The sequence below is a fragment of the Stenella coeruleoalba genome (genome assembly GCF_951394435.1).
Source record: "Stenella coeruleoalba genome assembly, contig: scaffold_40, whole genome shotgun sequence".
NCBI classification, from domain to species: Eukaryota; Metazoa; Chordata; class Mammalia; order Artiodactyla; family Delphinidae; genus Stenella; species Stenella coeruleoalba.
Genome location: NW_027646100.1, coordinates 2,229,039 through 2,250,735, shown reverse-complemented (window position 1 = coordinate 2,250,735; position 21,697 = coordinate 2,229,039). Strand labels below are relative to the sequence as shown.

At 43.8% G+C, this 21,697-nt stretch overlaps 1 long non-coding RNA gene across 8 annotated transcripts in view; it reads right to left on the bottom strand.

The window, feature by feature from the left end:
* Window positions 1-21,697, bottom strand: part of LOC307181340 — a 1,758,975-nt gene that overhangs the window by 171,080 nt on the left and 1,566,198 nt on the right. The window contains exon 13 of one of the 8 annotated variants that reach the window (XR_013826457.1): window positions 5,360-5,440. The exons of the other annotated variants lie outside the window; for them this stretch is intronic. This is a non-coding gene — a long non-coding RNA (uncharacterized lncRNA). Of the gene's footprint in view, window positions 1-5,359; window positions 5,441-21,697 lie in introns of those variants that run through there. 8 annotated transcript variants of the gene reach the window in all.

Here is a 21,697-nt window from a genome sequence, read left to right as displayed (position 1 = left end):
ACAAACCTGCAGAGTTATAAATGACAGCTATCGTCCAAAAATATACTGAAGTAAGGCTGCCAAGAGGACTTGAAAGCGGGGCAGAATTACGGGAAACTGATTTCAGGAGGTAGACGGGAATTGCATTGAAAGCATAGGAAAAGAGGCAGAACGTCCACAATGATGCACTTGGCCAAAAAGGGTGTATGCGTTTTTTCCTGAATATATTCAGGAAAAAACGCATACGCCCTTTTTGGCCAACCAAGCAAACTTGCAAAGGAAATCTGCACTACAATGAAGTCTCACTTCCCCCCGGTCAAAAGGGCCATCTGAAAAAAGTGTAAAATCCAGAAAGGCAGGACAGGCCATGGAGAACTGGGAGCCTTGTTATGCTGATGGGCGGGATGTAAATTGCCAACAGACACTCAGGAGAAGTGTATGGTGTTTCCTGAAACATCTAAAAAACAAAGCAACAGAGCCTAGGGCACTTCCACTTATGGTCCTATAGCTTAGGGAAATTAAAATCAAAAAGACACAGCCACCCCAAAGTTTGGGACGCCTCCGCTTACAAGAACCTCGTTTACCATACAAGTTCAATATCACAGAAAGTGAAAAATGGATAAAGAACTTGTGGTACTTACGTACAATGCAGTATCACTCAGCAATGAAATCTATGTCATCAGGCCCGTAGCAGCATAATGAGTGGATTCAGGTACGATGATTCTAACTGAAATAAGTCACACAGAAAAAGAAACATCATAAGATATCACTAATACACGGAATGTAAACTTGGCTACACAGGAACTGCATTCCAAAACAGAACAGGGTCTCAAATTTAGAAAACCAACTTATGCTTGCTTAAGGGGAAAGGTGAGTTGGGGTGCTGCATAAAACCAGAGATTGAAATGAGCACAGATAAAGTTCCTTAAGCCAAATATGGAATAGACAAGAGCTACTCCTTGCTCAACGAAATGGACTCAAAACCCCATATTAAACGCCTAAGAATGTACCTGACTAGTAAGTATCTTAAAACCTATGGATTGCTATGTCTCCAAAAGAGAATCAAGCGTGTGTACAGGGGCATAAATGCAGCAGTGATAGGATTGGAGAGGTTCGGTGAGCAAATGAAGACCCTTTGAAGTCATATTGCACGGTACCCATTCCACGGGTCTCAACTCTCCAGGTTTAAGGTATTCTTCCTTCAGCTAAAACATGCATGTGGAACCCAGAGTATGATCAACCATGTGAACGGGAGACGTGTTCAAATATGTCTCAGTTTTCCTACCCTGGTACTCGGGTGCAACACTCCAGACGCTTTACTGACACTCTCCCGACTTGGAGAGTCAGTCCCTTTAACCTCCTGTTTGGCCCAGTTTGCAATTTCTGCGGAAGATGAACAGGAATAGCGAGAACCAATGAGAGGCTAGCTGCAGGTGTCTGGACGGGCAAATTTAACTCTCATTTCCCACCAGGAAGAGGAATTAACCAACGGCTCAGCATGCCGGGCCGGAACCAGATTAGGGCCTGAAGCCATCCTGCGGTGTTGCGGGCAGCTCACAAGAAAGCGAGTTGAAGAAAGGAGCTCAGGGGCACTGTAATTCACAAACCTGCAGAGTTATAAATGACAGCTATCGTCCAAAAATAGACTGAAGTAAGGCTGCCAAGAGGACTTGAAAGCGGGGCAGAATTGCAGGAAACCGATTTCAGGAGGTAGACTGGAATTGCATTGAAAGCATAGGAAAAGAGGCAGAACGTCCACAATGATGCACTTGGCCAAACAGGGCGTATGCGTTTTTTCCTGAATATATTCAGGAAAAAACGCATACGCCCTGTTTGGCCAACCAAGCAAGCTTGCAAAGGAAATCTGCACTACAATGAAGTCTCACTTCCCCCGGTCAAAAGGGCCATCTGAAAAAAGTGTAAAATCCAGAAAGGCAGGACAGGCCATGGAGAACTGGGAGCCTTGTTATGCTGAAGGGCGGGATGTAAATTGCCAACAACCACTCGGGAGAAGTGTATGGTGTTTCCTGAAACATCTAAAAAACAAAGCAACAGAGCCTAGGGCACTGCCACTTATGGTCCTATAGCTTAGGGAAATTAAAATCAAAAAGACACAGCCACCCCAAAGTTTGGGACGCCTCTGTTTACAAGAACCTCGTTTACAGTACAAGTTCAACATCGCAGAAAGTGAAAAATGGATAAAGAAGTTGTGGTATTTACTTACAAAGCAATATCACTCAGCAATGAAATCTATGTCATCAGGCCCTTAGCAGCACAATGAGTGGATTCAGGTATGATGATTCTAACTGAAATAAGTCACACAGAAAAAGAAACATCATAAGATATCAGTAATACACGGAATGTAAACTTGGCTACACAGGAACTGAATTACAGAACACAACAGTGTCTCAAATTTAGAAAACCAACTTATGCTTGCTTAAGGGTAAAGGTGAGTTGGGGTGCTGCATAAAACCAGAGATTGAAATGAGCACAGATAAAGTTCCTTAAGCCAAATATGGAATAGACAAGAGCTACTCCTTGCTCAACGAAATGGACCCAACACCTCATATTAAACGCCTAAGAATGTACCTGACTAGTAAGTATCTTAAAACCTATGGATTGCTATGTCTCCAAAAGAGAATCAAGCGTGTGTACAGGGGCATAAATGCAGCAGTGATAGGATTGGAGAGGTTCGGTGAGCAAATGAAGACCCTTTGAAGTCATATTGCATGGTACCCATTCCACGGGTCTCAACTCTCCAGGTTTAAGGTATTCTTCCTTCAGCTAAAACATGCATGTGGAACCCAGAGTATGATCAACCATGTGAACGGGAGACGTGTTCAAATATGTCTCAGTTTTCCTACCCTGGAACTCGGGTGCAACACTCCAGACGCTTTACTGACACTCTCCCGACTTGGAGAGTCAGTCCCTTTAACCTCCTGTTTGGCCCAGTTTGCAATTTCTGCGGAAGATGAACAGGAATAGCGAGAACCAATGAGAGGCTAGCTGCAGGTGTCTGGACGGGCAAATTTAACTCTCATTTCCCACCAGGAAGAGGAATTAACCAAAGGCTCAGCATGCCGGGCCGGAACCAGATTAGGGCCTGAAGCCATCCTGCGGTGTTGCGGCCAGCTCAAAAGAAAGCGAGTTGAAGAAAGGAGCTCAGGGGCACTGTAATTCACAAACCTGCAGAGTTATAAATGACAGCTATCGTCCAAAAATAGACTGAAGTAAGGCTGCCAAGAGGACTTGAAAGCGGGGCAGAATTGCAGGAAACCGATTTCAGGAGGTAGACTGGAATTGCATTGAAAGCATAGGAAAAGAGGCAGAACGTCCACAATGATGCACTTGGCCAAAAAGGGCGTATGCGTTTTTTCCTGAATATATTCAGGAAAAAACGCATACGCCCTGTTTGGCCAACCAAGCAAGCTTGCAAAGGAAATCTGCACTACAATGAAGTCTCACTTCCCCCCGGTCAAAAGGGCCATCTGAAAAATGTGTAAAATCCAGAAAGGCAGGACAGGCCATGGAGAACTGGGAGCCTTGTTATGCTGAAGGGCGGGATGTAAATTGCCAACAACCACTCGGGAGAAGTGTATGGTGTTTCCTGAAACATCTAAAAAACAAAGCAACAGAGCCTAGGGCACTGCCACTTATGGTCCTATAGCTTAGGGAAATTAAAATCAAAAAGACACAGCCACCCCAAAGTTTGGGACGCCTCTGTTTACAAGAACCTCGTTTACAGTACAAGTTCAACATCGCAGAAAGTGAAAAATGGATAAAGAAGTTGTGGTATTTACTTACAAAGCAATATCACTCAGCAATGAAATCTATGTCATCAGGCCCTTAGCAGCACAATGAGTGGATTCAGGTATGATGATTCTAACTGAAATAAGTCACACAGAAAAAGAAACATCATAAGATATCAGTAATACACGGAATGTAAACTTGGCTACACAGGAACTGAATTACAGAACACAACAGGGTCTCAAATTTAGAAAACCAACTTATGCTTGCTTAAGGGTAAAGGTGAGTTGGGGTCCTGCATAAAACCAGAGATTGAAATGAGCACAGATAAAGTTCCTTAAGCCAAATATGGAATAGACAAGAGCTACTCCTTGCTCAACGAAATGGACCCAACACCGCATATTAAACGCCTAAGAATGTACCTGACTAGTAAGTATCTTAAAACCTATGGATTGCTATGTCTCCGAAAGAGAATCAAGCGTGTGTACAGGGGCATAAACGCAGCAGTGATAGGATTGGAGAGGTTCGGTGAGCAAATGAAGACCGTTTGAAGTCATATTGCATGGTACCCATTACACGGGTCTCAACTCTCCAGGTTTAAGGTATTCTTCCTTCAGCTAAAACATGCATGTGGAACCCAAGTAAGGTCAACCATGTGAACGAGAGACGTGTTCAAATATGTCTCAGTTTTCCTCCCCTGGTACTCGGGTGCAACATTCCAGATGCTTTACTAACACTCTCCCCACTTGGAGAGTCAGCGCCTTTAACCTCCTGTTTGGCCCAGTTTGCAATTTCTGCGGAAGATGAACAGGAATAGCGAGAACCAATGAGAGGCTAGCTGGAGGTGTCTGGACGGGCAAATTTAACTCTCATTTCCCACCAGGAAGAGGAAATAACCAAAGGCTGAGCGTGCCGTGCCGGAATCAGATTAGGGCCTGAAGCCATCCTGCGGTGTTGCGGCCAGCTCAAAAGAAAGCGAGTTGAAGAAAGGAGCTCAGGGGCACTGTAATTCACAAACCTGCAGAGTTATAAATGACAGCTATCGTCCAAAAATAGACTGAAGTAAGGCTGCCAAGAGGACTTGAAAGCGGGGCAGAATTGCAGGAAACCGATTTCAGGAGGTAGACTGGAATTGCATTGAAAGCATAGGAAAAGAGGCAGAACGTCCACAATGATGCACTTGGCCAAAAAGGGCGTATGCGTTTTTTCCTGAATATATTCAGGAAAAAACGCATACGCCCTTTTTGGCCAACCAAGCAAGCTTGCAAAGGAAATCTGCACTACAATGAAGTCTCACTTCCCCCCGGTCAAAAGGGCCATCTGAAAAAAGTGTAAAATCCAGAAAGGTAGGACAGGCCATGGAGAACTGGGAGCCTTGTTATGCTGATGGGCGGGATGTAAATTGCCAACAGCCACTGGGGAGAAGTGTATGGTGTTTCCTGAAACATCTAAAAAACAAAGCAACAGAGCCTAGGGCACTGCCACTTATGGTCCTATAGCTTAGGTAATTTAAAATCAAAAAGACACAGCCACCCCAAAGTTTGGGACGCCTCTGTTTACAAGAACCTCGTTTACAGTACAAGTTCAACATCGCAGAAAGTGAAAAATGGATAAAGAAGTTGTGGTATTTACTTACAAAGCAATATCACTCAGCAATGAAATCTGTGTCATCAGGCCCTTAGTAGCACAATGAGTGGATTCAGGTATGATGATTCTAAGTGAAATAAGTCACACAGAAAAAGAAACATCATAAGATATCAGTAATACACGGAATGTAAACTTGGCTACACAGGAACTGAATTATAGAACAGAACAGTGTCTCAAATTTAGAAAACCAACCTATGCTTGCTTAAGGGTAAAGGTGAGTTGGGGTGCTGCATAAAACCAGAGATTGAAATGAGCACAGATAAAGTTCCTTAAGCCAAATATGGAATAGACAAGAGCTACTCCTTGCTCAAAGAAATGGACTCAACACCGCATATTAAACGCCTAAGAATGTACCTGACTAGTAAGTATCTTAAAATCTAGGGATTGCTATGTCTCCGAAAGAGAATCAAGCATGTGTACAGGGGCATAAACGCAGCAGTGATAGGATTGGAGAGGTTCGGTGAGCAAATGAAGACCCTTTGAAGTCATATTGCATGGTACCCATTCCACGGGTTTCAACTACCCAGGTTTTAGGTATTCTTCCTTCAGCTAAAACATGCATGTGGAACCCAGAGTATGATCAACCATGTGATCTGGAGACGTGTTCAAATATGTCTCAGTTTTCCTCCCCTGGTACTCGGGTGCAACATTCCAGACGCTTTACTAACACTCTCCCCACTTGGAGAGTCAGCGCCTTTAACCTCCTGTTTGGCCCAGTTTGCAATTTCTGCGGAAGATGAACAGGAATAGCGAGAACCAATGAGAGACTAGCTGGAGGTGTCTGGACGGGCAAATTTAAGTCTCATTTCCCACCAGGAAGAGGAAATAACCAGAGGCTCAGCGTGCCGTGCCGGAACCAGATTAGGGGCTGAAGCCATCCTGCGGTGTTGCGGCCAGGTCACAAGAAAGCAAGTTGAAGAAAGGAGCTCAGGGGCACTGTAATTCACAAACCTGCAGAGTTATAAATGACAGCTATCGTCCAAAAATAGACTGAAGTAAGGCTGCCAAGAGGACTTGAAAGCGGGGCAGAATTGCAGGAAACCGATTTCAGGAGGTAGACTGGAATTTCATTGAAAGCATAGGAAAAGAGGCAGAACGTCCACAATGATGCACTTGGCCAAAAAGGGCGTATGCGTTTTTTCCTGAATATATTCAGGAAAAAACGCATACGCCCTTTTTGGCCAACCAAGCAAACTTGCAAAGGAAATCTGCACTACAATGAAGTCTCACTTCCCACCGGTCAAAAGGGCCATCTGAAAAAAGTGTAAAATCCAGAAAGGCAGGACAGGCCATGGAGAACTGGGAGCCTTGTTATGCTGATGGGCGGGATGTAAATTGCCAACAGACACTCAGGATAAGTGTATGGTGTTTCCTGAAACATCTAAAAAACAAGGCAACAGAGCCTAGGGCACTTCCACTTATGGTCCTATAGCTTAGGGAAATTAAAATCAAAAAGACACAGCCACCCCAAAGTTTGGGACGCCTCCGTTTAAAAGAACCTCGTTTACCATACAAGTTCAATATCACAGAAAGTGAAAAATGGATAAAGAACTTGTGGTACTTACGTACAATGCAGTATCACTCAGCAATGAAATCTATGTCATCAGGCCCGTAGCAGCATAATGAGTGGATTCAGGTACGATGATTCTAACTGAAATAAGTCACACAGAAAAAGAAACATCATAAGATATCACTAATATACGGAATGTAAACTTGGCTACACAGGACCTGCATTCCAAAACAGAACAGGGTCTCAAATTTAGAAAACCAACTTATGCTTGCTTAAGGGGAAAGGTGAGTTGAGGTGCTGCATAAAACCAGAGATTGAAATGAGCACAGATAAAGTTCCTTAAGCCAAATATGGAATAGACAAGAGCTACTCCTTGCTCAACGAAATGGACTCAAAACCCCATATTAAACGCCTAAGAATGTACCTGACTAGTAAGTATCTTAAAACCTATGGATTGCTATGTCTCCAAAAGAGAATCAAGCGTGTGTACAGGGGCATAAATGCAGCAGTGATAGGATTGGAGAGGTTCGGGGAGCAAATGAAGACCCTTTGAAGTCATATTGCACGGTACCCATTCCACGGGTCTCAACTCTCCAGGTTTAAGGTATTCTTCCTTCAGCTAAAACATGCATGTGGAACCCAGAGTATGATCAACCATGTGAACGGGAGACGTGTTCAAATATGTCTCAGTTTTCCTACTCTGGTACTCGGGTGCAACACTCCAGACGCTTTACTAACACTCTCCCGACTTGGAGAGTCAGTCCCTTTAACCTCCTGTTTGGCCCAGTTTGCAATTTCTGCGGAAGATGAACAGGAATAGCGAGAACCAATGAGAGGCTAGCTGCAGGTGTCTGGACGGGCAAATTTAACTCTCATTTCCCACCAGGAAGAGGAATTAACCAAAGGCTCAGCATGCCGGGCCGGAACCAGATTAGGGCCTGAAGCCATCCTGCGGTGTTGCGGCCAGCTCACAAGAAAGCGAGTTGAAGAAAGGAGCTCAGGGGCACTGTAATTCACAAACCTGCAGAGTTATAAATGACAGCTATCGTCCAAAAATAGACTGAAGTAAGGCTGCCAAGAGGACTTGAAAGCGGGGCAGAATTGCAGGAAACCGATTTCAGGAGGTAGACTGGAATTGCATTGAAAGCATAGGAAAAGAGGCAGAACGTCCACAATGATGCACTTGGCCAAAAAGGGCGTATGCGTTTTTTCCTGAATATATTCAGGAAAAAACGCATACGCCCTTTTTGGCCAACCAAGCAAGCTTGCAAAGGAAATCTGCACTACAATGAAGTCTCACTTCCCCCCAGTCAAAAGGGCCATCTGAAAAAAGTGTAAAATCCAGAAAGGCAGGACAGGCCATGGAGAACTGGGAGCCTTGTTATGCTGATGGGCGGGATGTAAATTGCCAACAGACACTCCATAGAAGTGCATGGTGTTTCCTGAAACATCTAAAAAACAAAGCAACAGAACCTAGGGCACTTCCACTTATGGTCCTATAGCTTAGGGAAATTAAAATCAAAAAGACACAGCCACCCCAAAGTTTGGAACGGCTCTGTTTACAAGAACCTCGTTTACAGTACAAGTTCAACATCGCAGAAAGTGAAAAATGGATAAAGAAGTTGTGGTATTTACTTACAAAGCAATATCACTCAGCAATGAAATCTATGTCATCAGGCCCTTAACAGCACAATGAGTGGATTCAGGTATGATGATTCTAACTGAAATAAGTCACACAGAAAAAGAAACATCCTAAGATATCAGTAATACACGGAATGTAAACTTGGCTACACAGGAACTGAATTACAGAACAGAACAGGGTCTCAAATTTAGAAAACCAACTTATGCTTGCTTAAGGGTAAAGGTGAGTTGGGGTGCTGCATAAAACCAGAGATTGAAATGAGCACAGATAAAGTTCCTTAAGCCAAATATGGAATAGACAAGAGCTACTCCTTGCTCAACGAAATGGACTCAACACCGCATATTAAACGCCTAAGAATGTACCTGACTAGTAAGTATCTTAAAACCTATGGATTGCTATGTCTCCGAAAGAGAATCAAGCGTGTGTACAGGGGCATAAACGCAGCAGTGATAGGATTGGAGAGGTTCGGTGAGCAAATGAAGACCCTTTGAAGTCATATTGCATGGTACCCATTCCACGGGTTTCAACTACCCAGGTTTAAGGTATTCTTCCTTCAGCTAAAACATGCATGTGGAACCTAGAGTATGATCAACCATGTGATCGGGAGACGTGTTCAAATATGTCTCAGTTTTCCTCCCCTGGTACTCGGGTGCAACATTCCAGACGCTTTACTAACACTCTCCCGACTTGGAGAGTCAGTCCCTTTAACCTCCTGTTTGGCCCAGTTTGCAATTTCTGCGGAAGCTGAACAGGAATAGCGAGAACCAATGAGAGGCTAGCTGCAGGTGTCTGGACGGGCAAATTTAACTCTCATTTCCCACCAGGAAGAGGAATTAACCAAAGGCTCAGCATGCCGGGCTGGAACCAGATTAGGGCCTGAAGCCATCCTGCGGTGTTGCGGCCAGGTCACAAGAAAGCGAGTTGAAGAAAGGAGCTCAGGGGCACTGTAATTCACAAACCTGCAGAGTTATAAATGACAGCTATCGTCCAAAAATAGACTGAAGTAAGGCTGCCAAGAGGACTTGAAAGCGGGGCAGAATTGCAGGAAACCGATTTCAGGAGGTAGAGTGGAATTGCATTGAAAGCATAGGAAAAGAGGCAGAATGTCCACAATGATGCATTTGGCCAAAAAGGGCGTATGCGTTTTTTCCTGAATATATTCAGGAAAAAACGCATACGCCCTTTTTGGCCAACCAAGCAAGCTTGCAAAGGAAATCTGCACTACAATGAAGTCTCACTTCCCCCCGGTCAAAAGGGCCATCTGAAAAAAGTGTAAAATCCAGAAAGGCAGGACAGGCCATGGAGAAATGGGAGCCTTGTTATGCTGATGGGCGGGATGTAAATTGCCAACAGACACTGGGGAGAAGTGTATGGTGTTTCCTGAAACATCTAAAAAACAAAGCAACAGAACCTAGGGCACTTCCACTTATGGTCCTATAGCTTAGGGAATTTAAAATCAAAAAGACACAGCCACCCCAAAGTTTGGAACTGCTCTGTTTACAAGAACCTCGTTTACAGTACAAGTTCAACATCGCAGAAAGTGAAAAATGGATAAAGAAGTTGTGGTATTTACTTACAAAGCAATATCACTCAGCAATGAAATCTGTGTCATCAGGCCCTTAGCAGCACAATGAGTGGATTCAGGTATGATGATTCTAACTGAAATAAGTCACACAGAAAAAGAAACATCATAAGATATCAGTAATACATGGAATGTAAACTTGGCTACACAGGAACTGAATTACAGAACAGAACAGGGTCTCAAATTTAGAAACCCAACTTATGCTTGCTTAAGGGTAAAGGTGAGTTAGGGTGCTGCATAAAACCAGAGATTGAAATGAGCACAGATAAAGTTCCTTAAGTCAAATATGGAATAGACAAGAGCTACTCCTTGCTCAACGAAATGGACTCAACACCGCATATTAAACGCCTAAGAATGTACCTGACTAGTAAGTATCTTAAAACCTATGGATTGCTATGTCTCCGAAAGAGAATCAAGCATGTGTACAGGGGCATAAACGAAGCAGTGATAGGATTGGAGAGGTTCGGTGAGCAAATGAAGACCCTTTGAAGTCATATTGCATGGTACCCATTCCACGGGTCTTAACTCTCCAGGTTTAAGGTATTCTTCCTTCAGCTAAAACATGCATGTGGAACACAAGTATGATCAACCATGTGAACGGGAGACGTGTTCAAATATGGCTCAGCTTTCCTCCACTGGTACTCGCGTGCAACATTCCAGACGCTTTACTAACACTCTCCCCACTTGGAGAGTCAGCGCCTTTAACCTCCTTTTTGGCACAGTTTGCAATTTCTGCGGAAGATGAACAGGAATAGCGAGAACCAATGAGGGACTAGCTGGAGGTGTCTGCACGGGCAAATTTAACTCTCATTTCCCACCAGGAAGAGGAAATAACCAAAGGCTCAGCGTGCCGTGCCAGAACCAGATTAGGGCCTGAAGCCATCCTGTGGTGTTGCGGCCAGGTCACAAGAAAGCGAGTTGAAGAAAGGAGCTCAGGGGCACTGTAATTCACAAACCTGCAGAGTTACAAATGACAGCTATCGTCCAAAAATAGACTGAAGTAAGGCTGCCAAGAGGACTTGAAAGCGGGGCAGAATTGCAGGAAACCGATTTCAGGAGGTAGACTGGAATTGCATTGAAAGCATAGGAAAAGAGGCAGAACGTCCACAATGATGCACTTGGCCAAAAAGGGCGTATGCGTTTTTTCCTGAATATATTCAGGAAAAAACGCATACGCCCTTTTTGGCCAACCAAGCAAGCTTGCAAAGGAAATCTGCACTACAATGAAGTCTCACTTCCCCCCGGTCAAAAGGGCCATCTGAAAAAAGGGTAAAATCCAGAAAGGCAGGACAGGCCATGGAGAACTGGGAGCCTTGTTATGCTGATGGGCGGGATGTAAATTGTCAACAACCACTCAGGAGAAGTGTATGGTGTTTCCTGAAACATCTAAAAAACAAAGCAACAGAACCTAGGGCACTTCCACTTATGGTCCTATAGCTTAGGGAAATTAAAATAAAAAGACACAGCCACCCCAAAGTTTGGAACGGCTCTGTTTACAAGAACCTCGTTTACAGTACAAGTTCAACATCGCAGAAAGTGAAAAATGGATAAAGAAGTTGTGGTATTTACTTACAAAGCAATATCACCAATCAATGAAATCTGTGTCATCAGGCCCTTAGCAGCACAATGAGTGGATTCAGGTATGATGATTCTAACTGAAATAAGTCACACAGAAAAAGAAACATCCTAAGATATCAGTAATACACGGAATGTAAACTTGGCTACACAGGAACTGAATTACAGAACAGAACAGGGTCTCAAATTTAGAAAACCAACTTATGCTTGCTTAAGGGTAAAGGTGAGTTGGGGTGCTGCATAAAACCAGAGATTGAAATGAGCACAGATAAAGTTCCTTAAGCCAAATATGGAATAGACAAGAGCTACTCCTTGCTCAACGAAATGGACTCAACACCGCATATTAAACGCCTAAGAATGTACCTGACTAGTAAGTATCTTAAAACCTATGGATTGCTATGTCTCCGAAAGAGAATCAAGCATGTGTACAGGGGCATAAACGCAGCAGTGATAGGATTGGAGATGTTCGGTGAGCAAATGAAGACCCTTTGAAGTCATATTGCATGGTACCCATTCCACGGGTTTCAACTACCCAGGTTTAAGGTATTCTTCCTTCAGCTAAAACATGCATGTGGAACCTAGAGTATGATCAACCATGTGATCGGGAGACGTGTTCAAATATGTCTCAGTTTTCCTCCCCTGGTACTCGGGTGCAACATTCCAGACGCTTTACTAACACTCTCCCGACTTGGAGAGTCAGTCCCTTTAACCTCCTGTTTGGCCCAGTTTGCAATTTCTGCGGAAGCTGAACAGGAATAGCGAGAACCAATGAGAGGCTAGCTGCAGGTGTCTGGACGGGCAAATTTAACTCTCATTTCCCACCAGGAAGAGGAATTAACCAAAGGCTCAGCATGCCGGGCCGGAACCAGATTAGGGCCTGAAGCCATCCTGCGGTGTTGCGGCCAGGTCACAAGAAAGCGAGTTGAAGAAAGGAGCTCAGGGGCACTGTAATTCACAAACCTGCAGACATATAAATGACAGCTATCGTCCAAAAATAGACTGAAGTAAGGCTGCCAAGAGGACTTGAAAGCGGGGCAGAATTGCAGGAAACCGATTTCAGGAGGTAGACTGGAATTGCATTGAAAGCATAGGAAAAGAGGCAGAACGTCCACAATGATGCACTTGGCCAAAAAGGGCGTATGCGTTTTTTCCTGAATATATTCAGGAAAAAACGCATACGCCCTTTTTGGCCAACCAAGCAAGCTTGCAAAGGAAATCTGCACTACAATGAAGTCTCACTTCCCCCCGGTCAAAAGGGCCATCTGAAAAAAGTGTAAAATCCAGAAAGGCAGGACAGGCCATGGAGAACTGGGAGCCTTGTTATGCTGATGGGCGGGATGTAAATTGCCAACAGACACTGGGGAGAAGTGTATGGTGTTTCCTGAAACATCTAAAAAACAAAGCAACAGAACCTAGGGCACTTCCACTTATGGTCCTATAGCTTAGGGAATTTAAAATCAAAAAGACACAGCCACCCCAAAGTTTGGAACGGCTCTGTTTACAAGAACCTCGTTTACAGTACAAGTTCAACATCGCAGAAAGTGAAAAATGGATAAAGAAGTTGTGGTATTTACTTACAAAGCAATATCACTCAGCAATGAAATCTGTGTCATCAGGCCCTTAGCAGCACAATGAGTGGATTCAGGTATGATGATTCTAACTGAAATAAGTCACACAGAAAAAGAAACATCATAAGATATCAGTAATACATGGAATGTAAACTTGGCTACACAGGAACTGAATTACAGAACAGAACAGGGTATCAAATTTAGAAAACCAACTTATGCTTGCTTAAGGGTAAAGGTGAGTTGGGGTGCTGCATAAAACCAGAGATTGAAATGAGCACAGATAAAGTTCCTTAAGTCAAATATGGAATAGACAAGAGCTACTCCTTGCTCAACGAAATGGACTCAACACCGCATATTAAACGCCTAAGAATGTACCTGACTAGTAAGTATGTTAAAACCTATGGATTGCTATGTCTCCGAAAGAGAATCAAGCATGTGTACAGGGGCATAAACGCAGCAGTGATAGGATTGGAGAGGTTCGGTGAGCAAATGAAGACCCTTTGAAGTCATATTGCATGGTACCCATTCCACGGGTCTTAACTCTCCAGGTTTAAGGTATTCTTCCTTCAGCTAAAACATGCATGTGGAACCCAAGTATGATCAACCATGTGAACGGGAGACGTGTTCAAATATGGCTCAGCTTTCCTCCACTGGTACTCGCGTGCAACATTCCAGACGCTTTACTAACACTCTCCCCACTTGGAGAGTCAGCACCTTTAACCTCCTGTTTGGCACAGTTTGCAATTTCTGCGGAAGATGAACAGGAATAGCGAGAACCAATGAGGGACTAGCTGGAGGTGTCTGCACGGGCAAATTTAACTCTCATTTCCCACCAGGAAGAGGAAATAACCAAAGGCTTAGCGTGCCGTGCCGGAACCAGATTAGGGCCTGAAGCCATCCTGTGGTGTTGCGGCCAGGTCACAAGAAAGCGAGTTGAAGAAAGGAGCTCAGGGGCACTGTAATTCACAAACCTGCAGAGTTATAAATGACAGCTATCGTCCAAAAATAGACTGAAGTAAGGCTGCCAAGAGGACTTGAAAGCGGGGCAGAATTGCAGGAAACCGATTTCAGGAGGTAGACTGGAATTGCATTGAAAGCATAGGAAAAGAGGCAGAACGTCCACAATGATGCACTTGGCCAAAAAGGGCGTATGCGTTTTTTCCTGAATATATTCAGGAAAAAACGCATACGCCCTTTTTGGCCAACCAAGCAAGCTTGCAAAGGAAATCTGCACTACAATGAAGTCTCACTTCCCCCCGGTCAAAAGGGCCATCTGAAAAAAGGGTAAAATCCAGAAAGGCAGGACAGGCCATGGAAAACTGGGAGCCTTGTTATGCTGATGGGCGGGATGTAAATTGTCAACAACCACTCAGGAGAAGTGTATGGTGTTTCCTGAAACATCTAAAAAACAAAGCAACAGAACCTAGGGCACTTCCACTTATGGTCCTATAGCTTAGGGAAATTAAAATCAAAAAGACACAGCCACCCCAAAGTTTGGAACGGCTCTGTTTACAAGAACCTCGTTTACAGTACAAGTTCAACATCGCAGAAAGTGAAAAATGGATAAAGAAGTTGTGGTATTTACTTACAAAGCAATATCACCAATCAATGAAATCTGTGTCATCAGGCCCTTAGCAGCACAATGAGTGGATTCAGGTATGATGATTCTAACTGAAATAAGTCACACAGAAAAAGAAACATCATAAGATATCAGTAATACACGGAATGTAAACTTGGCTACACAGGAACTGAATTACAGAACAGAACAGGATCTCAAATTTAGAAAACCAACTTATGCTTGCTTAAGGGTAAAGGTGAGTTGGGGTGCTGCATAAAACCAGAGATTGAAATGAGCACAGATAAAGTTCCTTAAGCCAAATATGGAATAGACAAGAGCTACTCCTTGCTCAACGAAATGGACTCAACACCGCATATTAAACGCCTAAGAATGTACCTGACTAGTAAGTATCTTAAAACCTATGGATTGCTATGTCTCCGAAAGAGAATCAAGCATGTGTACAGGGGCATAAACGCAGCAGTGATAGGATTGGAGAGGTTCGGTGAGCAAATGAAGACCCTTTGAAGTCATATTGCATGGTACCCATTCCACGGGTTTCAACTACCCAGGTTTAAGGTATTCTTCCTTCAGCTAAAACATGCATGTGGAACCTAGAGTATGATCAACCATGTGATCGGGAGACGTGTTCAAATATGTCTCAGTTTTCCTCCCCTGGTACTCGGGTGCAACATTCCAGACGCTTTACTAACACTCTCCCGACTTGGAGAGTCAGTCCCTTTAACCTCCTGTTTGGCCCAGTTTGCAATTTCTGCGGAAGCTGAACAGGAATAGCGAGAACCAATGAGAGGCTAGCTGCAGGTGTCTGGACGGGCAAATTTAACTCTCATTTCCCACCAGGAAGAGGAATTAACCAAAGGCTCAGCATGCCGGGCTGGAACCAGATTAGGGCCTGAAGCCATCCTGCGGTGTTGCGGCCAGGTCACAAGAAAGCGAGTTGAAGAAAGGAGCTCAGGGGCACTGTAATTCACAAACCTGCAGAGTTATAAATGACAGCTATCGTCCAAAAATAGACTGAAGTAAGGCTGCCAAGAGGACTTGAAAGCGGAGCAGAATTGCAGGAAACCGATTTCAGGAGGTAGACTGGAATTGCATTGAAAGCATAGGAAAAGAGGCAGAATGTCCACAATGATGCATTTGGCCAAAAAGGGCGTATGCGTTTTTTCCTGAATATATTCAGGAAAAAACGCATACGCCCTTTTTGGCCAACCAAGTAAGCTTGCAAAGGAAATCTGCACTACAATGAAGTCTCACTTCCCCCGGTCAAAAGGGCCATCTGAAAAAAGTGTAAAATCCAGAAAGGCAGGACAGGCCATGGAGAACTGGGAGCCTTGTTATGCTGAAGGGCGGGATGTAAATTGCCAACAAACACTCGGGAGAAGTGTATGGTGTTTCCTGAAACATCTAAAAAACAAAGCAACAGAGCCTAGGGCACTTCCACTTATGGTCCTATAGCTTAGGGAATTTAAAATCAAAAAGACACAGCCACCCCAAAGTTTGGAACGGCTCTGTTTACAAGAACCTCTTTTACAGTACAAGTTCAACATCGAAGAAAGTGAAAAATGGATCAAAAAGTTGTGGTATTTACTTACAAAGCAATATCACTCAGCAATGAAATCTGTGTCATCAGGCCCTTAGCAGCACAATGAGTGGATTCAGGTATGATGATTCTAATTGAAATAAGTGACACAGAAAAAGAAACATCATAAGATATCAGTAATACACGGAATGTAAACTTGGCTACACAGGAACTGAATTACAGAACAGAACAGGGTCTCAAATTTAGAAAACCAACTTATGCTTGCTTAAGGGTAAAGGTGAGTTGGGGTGCTGCATAAAACCAGAGATTGAAATGAGCACAGATAAAGTTCCTTAAGCCAAATATGGAATAGACAAGAGCTACTCCTTGCTCAACGAAATGGACTCAACACCGCATATTAAACGCCTAAGAATGTACCTGACTAGTAAGTATCTTAAAACCTATGGATTGCTATGTCTCCGAAAGAGAATCAAGCATGTGTACAGTGGCATAAACGCAGCAGTGATAGGATTGGAGAGGTTCGGTGAGCAAATGAAGACCCTTTGAAGTCATATTGCATGGTACCCATTCCACGGGTTTCAACTACCAAGGTTTAAGGTATTCTTCCTTCAGCTAAAACATGCATGTGGAACCTAGAGTATGATCAACCATGTGAACGGGAGACGTGTTCAAATATGTCCCAGTTTTCGTACCCTGGTACTCGGGTGCAACATTCCAGACGCTTTACTAACACTCTCCCGACTTGGAGAGTCAGCGCCTTTAACCTCCTGTTTGGCCCAGTTTGCAATTTCTGCGGAAGATGAACAGGAATAGCGAGAACCAATGAGAGGCTAGCTGGAGGTGTCTGGACGGGCAAATTTAACTCTCATTTCCCACCAGGAAGAGGAATTAACCAAAGGCTCAGCGTGCCGTGCCGGAAACAGATTAGGGCCTGAAGCCATCCTGCGGTGTTGCGGCCAGCTCAAAAGAAAGCGAGTTGAAGAAAGGAGCTCAGGGGCACTGTAATTCACAAACCTGCAGAGTTACAAATGACAGCTATCCTCCAAAAATACACTGAAGTAAGGCTGCCAAGAGGACTTGAAAGCGGGGCAGAATTGCAGGAAACCGATTTCAGGAGGTAGACTGGAATTGCATTGAAAGCATAGGAAAAGAGGCAGAACGTCCACAATGATGCACTTGGACAAAAAGGGCGTATGCGTTTTTTCCTGAATATATTCAGGAAAAAACGCATACGTCCTTTTTGGCCAACCAAGCAAACTTGCAAAGGAAATCTGCACTACAATGAAGTCTCACTTCCCCCCAGTGAAAAGGGCCATCTGAAAAAAGTGTAAAATCCAGAAAGGCAGGACAGGCCATGGAGAACTGGGAGCCTTGTTATGCTGATGGGCGGGATGTAAATTGCCAACAACCACTCGGGAGAAGTGTATGGTGTTTCCTGAAACATCTAAAAAACAAAGCAACAGAGCCTAGGGCACTTCCACTTATGGTCCTATAGCTTAGGGAAATTAAAATCAAAAAGACACAGCCACCCCAAAGTTTGGGACGGCTCTGTTTACGAGAACCTCGTTTACCGTACAAGTTCAATATCACAGAAAGTGAAAAATGGATAAAGAACTTTTGGTACTTACGTACAATGCAGTATCACTCAGCAATGAAATCTATGTCATCAGGCCCGTAGCAGCATAATGAGTGGATTCAGGTACGATGATTCTAACTGAAATAAGTCACACAGAAAAAGAAACATCATAAGATATCACTAATACACGGATTGTAAACTTGGCTACACAGGAACTGAATTACAGAACAGAACAGGGTCTCAAATTTAGAAAACCAACTTATGCTTGCTTAAGGGTAAAGGTGAGTTGGGGTGCTGCATAAAACCAGAGATTGAAATGAGCACAGATAAAGTTCCTTAAGCCAAATATGGAATAGACAAGAGCTACTCCTTGCTCAACGAAATGGACTCAACACCGCATATTAAACGCCTAAGAATGTACCTGACTAGTAAGTATCTTAAAACCTATGGATTGCTATGTCTCCGAAAGAGAATCAAGCATGTGTACAGGTGCATAAACGCAGCAGTGATAGGATTGGAGAGGTTCGGTGAGCAAATGAAGACCCTTTGAAGTCATATTGCATGGTACCCATTCCACGGGTTTCAACTACCCAGGTTTAAGGTATTCTTCCTTCAGCTAAAACATGCATGTGGAACCTAGAGTATGATCAACCATGTGATAGGGAGACGTGTTCAAATATGTCCCAGTTATCGTACCCTGGTACTCGGGTGCAACATTCCACATGCTTTACTAACACTCTCCCGACTTGGAGAGTCAGTCCCTTTAACCTCCTGTTTGGCCCAGTTTGCAATTTCTGCGGAAGATGAACAGGAATAGCGAGAACCAATGAGAGACTACCTGGAGGTTTCTGAACGGGCAAATTTAACTCTCATTTCCCACCAGGAAGAGGAAATAACCAAAGGCTCAGCGTGCCGTGCCGGAACCAGATTAGGGCCTGAAGCCATCCTGCGGTGTTGCGGCCAGGTCACAAGAAAGCGAGTTGAAGAAAGGAGCTCAGGGGCACTGTAATTCACAAACCTGCAGAGTTATAAATGACAGCTATCGTCCAAAAATAGACTGAAGTAAGGCTGCCAAGAGGACTTGAAAGCGGGGCAGAATTGCAGGAAACCGATTTCAGGAGGTAGACTGGAATTGCATTGAAAGCATAGGAAAAGAGGCAGAACGTCCACAATGATGCACTTGGCCAAAAAGGGCGTATGCGTTTTTTCCTGAATATATTCAGGAAAAAACGCATACGCCCTTTTTGGCCAACCAAGCAAACTTGCAAAGGAAATCTGCACTACAATGAAGTCTCACTTCCCCCCGGTCAAAAGGGCCATCTGAAAAAAGTATAAAATCCAGAAAGGCAGGACAGGCCATGGAGAACTGGGAGCCTTGTTATGCTGATGGGCGGGATGTAAATTGCCAACAACCACTCGGGAGAAGTGTATGGTGTTTCCTGAAACATCTAAAAAACAAAGCAACAGAGCCTAGGGCACTGCCACTTATGGTCCTATAGCTTAGGGAAATTAAAATCAAAAAGACACAGCCACCCCAAAGTTTGGATCAGCTCTGTTTACAAGAACCTCGTTTACAGTACAAGTTCAACATCGCAGAAAGTGAAAAATGGATAAAGAAGTTGTGGTATTTACTTACAAAGCAATATCACTCAGCAATGAAATCTGTGTCATCAGGCCCTTAGCAGCACAATGAGTGGATTCAGGTATGATGATTCTAACTGAAATAAGTCACACAGAAAAAGAAACATCATAAGATATCAGTAATACACGGAATGGAAACTTGGCTACACAGGAACTGAATTCCAAAACAGAACAGGGTCTCAAATTTAGAAAACCAACTTATGCTTGCTTAAGGGTAAAGGTGAGTTGGGGTGCTGCATAAAACCAGAGATTGAAATGAGCACAGATAAAGTTCCTTAAGCCAAATATGGAATAGACAAGAGCTACTCCTTGCTCAACGAAATGGACTCAACACCCCATATTAAACGCCTAAGAATGTACCTGACTAGTAAGTATCTTAAAACCTATGGATTGCTATGTCTCCGAAAGAGAATCAAGCATGTGTACAGGGGCATAAACGCAGCAGTGATAGGATTGGAGAGGTTCGGTGAGCAAATGAAGACCCTTTGAAGTCATATTGCATGGTACCCATTCCACGGGTTTCAACTACCAAGGTTTAAGGTATTCTTCCTTCAGCTAAAACATGCATGTGGAACCTAGAGTATGATCAACCATGTGATCGGGAGACGTGTTCAAATATGTCCCAGTTTTCGTACCCTGGTACTCGGGTGCAACATTCCAGACGCTTTACTAACACTCTCCCGACTTGGAGAGTCAGTCCCTTTAACCTCCTGTTTGGCCCAGTTTGCAATTTCTGCGGAAGATGAACAGGAATAGCGAGAACCAATGAGAGACTACCTGGAGGTGTCTGGACGGGCAAATTTAACTCTCATTTCCCACCAGGAAGAGGAATTAACCAAAGGCTCAGCGTGCCGTACCGGAACCAGATTAGGGCCTGAAGCCATCCTGCGGTGTTGCGGCCAGCTCAAAAGAAAGCGAGTTGAAGAAAGGAGCTCAGGGGCACTGTAATTCACAAACCTGCAGAGTTATAAATGACAGCTATCATCCAAAAATAGACTGAAGTAAGGCTGCCAAGAGGACTTGAAAGCGGGGCAGAATTGCAGGAAACCGATTTCAGGAGGTAGACTGGAATTGCATTGAAAGCATAGGAAAAGAGGCAGAACGTCCACAATGATGCACTTGGCCAAAAAGGGCGTATGCGTTTTTTCCTGAATATATTCAGGAAAAAACGCATACGCCCTTTTTGGCCAACCAAGCAAGCTTGCAAAGGAAATCTGCACTACAATGAAGTCTCACTTCCCCCCGGTCAAAAGGGCCATCTGAAAAAAGTGTAAAATCCAGAAAGGCAGGACAGGCCATGGAGAACTGGGAGCCTTGTTATGCTGATGGGCGGGATGTAAATTGCCAACAGACACTCCGGAGAAGTGTATGGTGTTTCCTTAAACATCTAAAAAACAAAGCAACAGAGCCTAGGGCACTGCCACTTATGGTCCTATAGCTTAGGGAAATTAAAATCAAAAAGACACAGCCACCCCAAAGTTTGGGACGCCTCTGTTTACAAGAACCTCGTTTACAGTACAAGTTCAACATCGCAGAAAGTGAAAAATGGATAAAGAAGTTGTGGTATTTACTTACAAAGCAATATCACTCAGCAATGAAATCTGTGTCATCAGGCCCTTAGCAGCACAATGAGTGGATTCAGGTATGATGATTCTAACTTAAATAAGTCACACAGAAAAAGACACATCATAAGATATCAGTAATACACGGAATGTAAACTTGGCTACACAGGAACTGAATTACAGAACAGAACAGGGTCTCAAATTTAGAAAACCAACTTATGCTTGCTTAAGGGGAAAGGTGAGTTGGGGTGCTGCATAAAACCAGAGATTGAAATGAGCACAGATAAAGTTCCTTAAGCCAAATATGGAATAGACAAGAGCTACTCCTTGCTCAACGAAATGGACTCAACACCGCATATTAAACGCCTAAGAATGTACCTGACTAGTAAGTATCTTAAAACCTAGGGATTGCTATGTCTCCGAAAGAGAATCAAGCATGTGTACAGGGGCATAAACGCAGCAGTGATAGGATTGGAGAGGTTTGGTGAGCAAATGAAGACCCTTTGAAGTCATATTGCATGGTACCCATTCCACGGGTTTCAGCTACCCAGG